The sequence below is a fragment of the Nycticebus coucang genome, chromosome 6 (genome assembly GCF_027406575.1).
Source record: "Nycticebus coucang isolate mNycCou1 chromosome 6, mNycCou1.pri, whole genome shotgun sequence".
NCBI lineage: Eukaryota > Metazoa > Chordata > Mammalia > Primates > Lorisidae > Nycticebus > Nycticebus coucang.
In genome coordinates this window covers 78,348,966-78,354,965 of record NC_069785.1, presented here as the reverse complement: position 1 = coordinate 78,354,965, position 6,000 = coordinate 78,348,966, and the positions used below count along the sequence as shown (strand labels likewise).

The 6,000-nt window shown below is 48.3% G+C and overlaps 1 protein-coding gene across 3 annotated transcripts in view; it reads left to right on the top strand.

Moving 5' to 3' along the window:
- Positions 1-1,320: 1,320 nt before the first annotated feature.
- The window catches only part of SNUPN (snurportin 1), a 33,864-nt gene continuing 29,184 nt past the window's right edge, over positions 1,321-6,000 (top strand). Inside the window, exons 1-2 of one of the 3 annotated variants that reach the window (XM_053593781.1) lie at positions 1,321-1,729; positions 4,891-5,005. The gene's annotated coding sequence lies outside the window, so the exon portion shown is untranslated. The remainder of the gene's footprint in view (positions 1,730-4,890; positions 5,006-6,000) is intronic. The other 2 variants (XM_053593782.1, XM_053593780.1) reach the window with 2 other exon arrangements.

The following is a 6,000-nucleotide window of genomic DNA, read 5'->3' as shown; positions in this document are numbered from 1 at the left end:
CCTTTTGTTAAATCTAATCTCTTGTTAAGTCCAAATGGATGGTATCATGTATATAAAATATGCAAGTACCCTGGCCAGGCACAGCAGTGACTCACACCTGTAATCCAAGCACTCTGGGAGGCCAAGGTGGGTGAATTACTTGAGCTTATGAGTTCGAGACCAGCCTGAGCAAAGCAATATTCTGTCTCTAGTAAAAATAAAAAAAAACTGAGGCAAGAGGTACGCTTTTGTCCAAGAATTGGAGGTTGTTGTGAGCTATGATGACCCCAGGCCACTCTACCCAGGGCAACTGCTTCAGACTTTGTTTTTTAAAGAAAAATGCAAGTACAAAAATATATATACAAGTTCACATCTTGGCATCCCTTAGATTCAAAATGTGTCAACTTTGGCTATTTTGTTTCTGCAGTATAGTAATAGCAACTTAACTTCTCCACAAACAAATTCAAACATTTGGTTGAAAAGCTGTGACTTTGGCCAAGTTACTTAACCTGAGATTCAGTCTATTTCCCTTATTATAAGATTAAATGAGATAATGGGTGTGCAGCAGTATCTGGCTCAGTGTAAGCATTCAGGTTTTGTTGTTGTTTTCTTTTAGACAGAGTCTCACTATGTTGCACTGGGTAGAGCGCTGTGCCGTCACATCTCACAGCAACCTCAAACTCTTGGGCTTAAGCGATTCTCTTGCCTCAGCCTCCCAAGTAGCTCGGACTACAGGCACACACCACAACACCAGGCTACTTTTTGGTTGTAGTTGTCATTGTTGTTTGGCAGGCCCAGGATGGGTTTGAACCAGCAAGCTCCGGTGTATGTGGCTGGCGCCCTAGCTGCTGAGCTACAGGCGCCAAGCCTAGGTTTTAATTTTGCATTTCATCATTCTGGCCGCTCAGAGGCTGCAGCATGTGTTTTGCAGTTTTTGGCCGGGGCTGGGTTTGAACCCACCACGTCTGGTATATGTGGCCAGTGCCCTACTCCTTTGAGCCACAGGCGCCGCCCTGCAGCATGTTTTGATTAGGTCTCCTAAATCTTGGCTGCTTCCCTCAATCCCTTGCACCAATTCAATCATTCCTTCATCCAAGGTCTACTTAATGCCATCCCTTGTGCTTGCCACTGACTATACTTAGTAGGAGTTAACCCAGATCTCTGCCATTGCCAAACCGAGATCCAGAGAAGAAAGAGAAACTCCCCAGTAACCGCTAGGTTCCTGGTTTTGTAAGGGTGAAGGGGAAGTGAACGTCTAATGGTCTGAAATTTGGGGTGTGACGGGTGAAGGGAGTCATCCAGGCAACTGGCACTGCTAGTATAAAAGCATGGGCACTGGAGAGGAAGCAAACTCTTGGCGCAGCCCGAACGACTCTGAGGGTCCGGGGAAGGCGGTGGGACCCAGGGCTTTGAACGCCCAGCCACGTGATGTGAGCACCTCCTATTGGGAAAACGAATCCGGAGGAGCTTGTGCTCCGGAGAGAGAACTCGGCCTGTCCAAGTTATCTTGCACGATAGTGCAACGCAAATACAAGACGATCCCCTCTCAAAACTGCAGCCGTTGAGGGCGGAAGTAACCGCCACCAGGAGACAAAACTCCCGAGGATTGTAGCCAGAAACTCCGGGCACGAGACCTGTGGGCCCAGCGCAGGGGCAGCAGCAAAGGGGCGGGCCCGGATTTTTCAGGGCAGGTGATTGGTTGGCCCCCAGCGGCGGCGACACAGGCGCGTGCAACTGTCACCTCGGTCCGGTGAGTTCTGGGTTGGAGCCCGGGCCCCACCTGCTCCACAGCTCCCCCTCGTCGCCGGGCCATGACTCTCTCCGGCCGGCTCCGCACTCTAGCCTCCCGGGGCGTCCTCTGGAGGGGCAGAGCCCAGGCACGAGCCTCCCCTTGGGAGCATTTCCGTTCTTCTGTCCCACGCTGCCTGGCCAGGACCCCTGAAGGACTTTTGTGGGGGAGGGGAGGATCGTGCAAGGCTTAGATGACCTCATTCCTAGAAAAAGGCAGTGGGGGGCGGTGGCTGGGAGATCGGCCGAGTTGCACAGATAAAGAGTCTCCGAGACTAGAGCCGGTTAATCCAGGGTACGGAGACGCGGCGGATGCCTGGATGCGGACCTGAGGGACGTGCGGCAGCGACGCCGGAAGAGGCGGGGAAAGGACAAGGGGGTGGAGCAGGAGGGGCGGGGAGAAGTGGGGAGGGTATAGAGCGCGGGGCGGGGCCTGGGCGGGGCGGAAGATTGGGAATTAGACTCGTGGATTCTGACCCAGGATAAGATCACCTGGGGCTAGGGTCCCACGGCCTGAAGCCAGCATCAGCTAAGCTATGGGTTGTAAGAGCCTGTGCCGCTTAGAACAGGAAGTACAGGGACCCGCTTCAGCGTCCAGGGCTTCAGTTTTAAGGATTTGTGTGGTTTTGGCAGAGCAGATAATGCATGATAATGCCTCTTAAAGGTGCTTTGGATTTGGCCTTCGGTAAACTGAAGGCTCAGTGAATTTTTAAGAGTTTCTACTATGGAAATTGTTTTCTTTTTTTATTTCCTTGAGACAGAGTCTCGCTGTGTCGCCCCAGTAGTGTGTGCTGTGCTGTCACAGCTCACAGCAACCTCAAACTCTTGGGCTTAAGCCATTCTCTTGACTCAGCCTCCCAAGTAACTGGGACTACAGGCATCCGCCACAGCGCCCAGCTATTTTGTTATTATAGTTGTCATTGTTTATCAGGCTCCAGTTGGGTTCGAACCCGCCAGCCCCGGTGTGTGTGGCCAGCGCTCTAACCACTGAGCTACAGGCGCTGAGCCATGGAAATTGTTTTCAAATATACAAAACGGTGAATAAAAAGTGCCAGGCTCTGTGGGTCACCCTTGTTATCCTAGCACTGTGGGAGGTCGAGGTCAGGGGATTGCTTGAGCTCAAAATGTGTCAACTTTGGCTATTTTGTTTCTGCAGTATAGTAATAGCAACTTAACTTCTCCATAAACAAATTCAAACATTTGTTTGAAAAGCTGTGACTTTGGCTAAGTTACTTAACCTCTCTGAGATTCAGTCTATTTCCCTTATTAGAAGATTAAATAAGATAATGGTTGTACAGCAGTATATGGCTCAATGTAAGCATTCAGGTGACTCTGTAAAAAGAATAGAAAAATATTAGCCGAGTGTTGTGGCAGGCGCCTGTAGTCCTAGCCCCAGCTACTCAGGGGGCTGAGGCAAGAGGATCTCTTGAGCCCAAGATTTGACATTGTTGTGAGCTATGACGCCATGGCATTCTACCCAGGATGACAGAGTGAACTCCATCTCAAAAAAAAAAAAAAAATGCAGAAAAGCAAAGCAAACAGCATACCATTATAGGTGGTTTGGATGGCATACCATACGGATCCCAAGTGCTCCTCCTAGGGCCTCAAGAATCATCCAGGAATAGCTACCCCTTGTTGCTGTACAAATATTTTAAGACACACATCAAATTTACACTGAAATATGTTAATCTTACCTACTAAAACAGTTCCTTTCATGTTTGAACTGTATATAGTTTCAGTTACGCAAGATGAAAACAGTTCTGGAGAGTGGTTGCACACCAATGTTGAATGTACTTAACACTACAGAACTATGCACATAAAAATGGTACAATGGAACAGTAAGCTAAAAGAAATGGTTAAACTGGATGGATGTGGTTGCTCACACCTGTAATCCTAGTACCATGGGAGGCTGAGGCAAGAGGACTCTGAGCTCAAAAGTTTGAGACCTGCCTCAGCAAGAGTGAGAACCTGGCTTTACAAAAAAAATAAAAAAAAAAATACTGGCCTTTAGCTTGTCATTGTGGCAGGCGCCTATAGTCCCAGCTGCTTGGGAGGCTGAGGCAAGAGAATCACTTAAGCCCAAGAGTTTGAGGTTGCTGTGAGCTGTGATGCCACAGCTTCTACTGAAGGTGACATGGTGAGACTCTGTCTCAAAAAAAAAAAAAAAAAAGTAAAAGAAAAAAGTGGCCAGGCATCATGGTGCATGCCTGTAGTTCCAACTATACTGGAAGCTGAGGCGGGAAGATTGCTTGAGCCCAAGAGTTAGGTGTTGGGGCCCTAACTTGGCGCCCATACCTCAGTGGTTAGGGAGACCACCACATACACCGGGACCGGCAGGTTTGAACCCAGCCTGAGCCTGCTAAACAACAATGACAACTACAACAACAGCAACAAAAAGCAATAGCCTGGCATTGTGGCAGGCACCTGAAGTCCCAGCTACGTGGGAGGCTGAGGCAAGAGAATCGCTTAAGCCCAAGAGTTTGAAGTTGCTGTGAACTGTGACGCCAGGACACTCTACTGAGGACGACATAGTGAGACTCTGTCTCAAAAAAAAATTAAAAAGAGTTAGCAGTGAGCTATGATGATGCCACTGTACTCTAGTCAGGGTGACAGAGTGAGACTCTATCTCAAAAAATAAAAATAAAGTTAAGCTGGCTCGGCGCCTGTAGCTCAGTGAGTAGGGTGCCAGCCACATACACCAAAGCTGGTAGGTTCAAGCCCGGCCCCAGCCTGCTAAAACAACTATGAGAACTACAACCAAAAAATAGCCAGGTATTGTGGTGAGTGCCTGTAGTCCCAGCTACTCGGGGGGCTGAGTCAAGACAATCGCTTAAGCCCAAGAGTTGGAGGTTGCTGTGAGCTGTGATGCTACAGCACTCTACTGAGGGTGACATAGTGAGACTCTGTCTCAAAAAAAAAAAAAAAGAAGTTAAGCTGTTGAATTTCATGTTATCTGTATGTAACTGCTATTTATTTGTTTGCCGAGGCTGGCCTCAAACTTTTGGGCTCAAGAGATCCTCCTGCCTCAGCCTTCCACATGTAGCTGGGACTATGCAGTAGGTATATGTCACCATGCCTAGCAAAAGGTAGTTTTAAAGTTCCTTTAATTTTTTTTTGAGACAGAGCCTCAAGCTGTCACCCTGGGTAGAGTCCTGTGGCATCACAGCTCACAGCAACCTCCAACTCCTGGGCTCAAGCGATTCTCCTGCCTCTGCCTCCCAAGCAGCTGAGACCACAGGTGCCCACCGCAACGCCTGGCTATTAATTTTTTTTTTTTTTTGAGATAGTCTCTCTGTGTTGCCCTCGGTAGAGTGCCATGGCATCATTGCTCACAGTAACCTCAAACTCTTGGGCTTAAGCGATTCTCTTGTCTCAGCTTCCCGAGTAGCTGGGACTACAGGCCCCCGCCACAATGTCCGGCTATTTTTTGGTTGTAGTTGTCGTTGTTTTGGCAGACCCGGGCTGGGTTCCAACCTGCCAGCTCTGATGTATGTGGCTGGTGCCCTATATGTTGGGCTACAGATGCTGAGCCAAAGTTCCTTTAATATTAAAAAAAAAAACCCTAGCCGGGTGCTGTGGCCGGCACCTGTAGTCCCAGCTACTCGGGAGGCTGAGGCAAGAGAATCGCTTAAGCCCAGGAGCTGGAGGTTGCTGTGAGCAGTGTGATGCCACGGCACTCTACCAAGGGGCATAAAGTGAGACTCTGTCTCTACAAAAAATAAAAATAAACAAAAACCCCAGCTAATCCTTCAAATTAACAAAAAACTCTGACTTCAAATAGCATACAATGGAAAATGACTCATGGGCCAAGTAGTGGCCTGTGAAGTTGTATTTGTAACTATGGACGAGGCTCTGGAATGATACCATGGATTTTGGTAATCAGAGCACTGTATCTGCCCTAGGATGGAGTTTAAGCACTAGTGGTTTACACTAGCACAAAAGGGTTAAAAGGGTTGGGCCATCCCAGCAGTGTCAGATTCTCCCAGATATTTCTGTTTTCTTAAGGTCTAAGGCACACCCTTAACCCTTGGTGAACTCCTGTGTCATCTTATACCTTTATTCACAGGAGTGTGAGTGAAGAATAAATTCAGTTCTTTCTCCCTACTCCCATTCTTTAGGGAAGTTTGTCTCAAAAATGACACCTGCTCTCTGCCTGTCTCCCTAATGTTCACAGGGATATCTTCACACTCGTATCACTGGCATTACCTGTTAGGCGCTCTTCACATCCTAGCT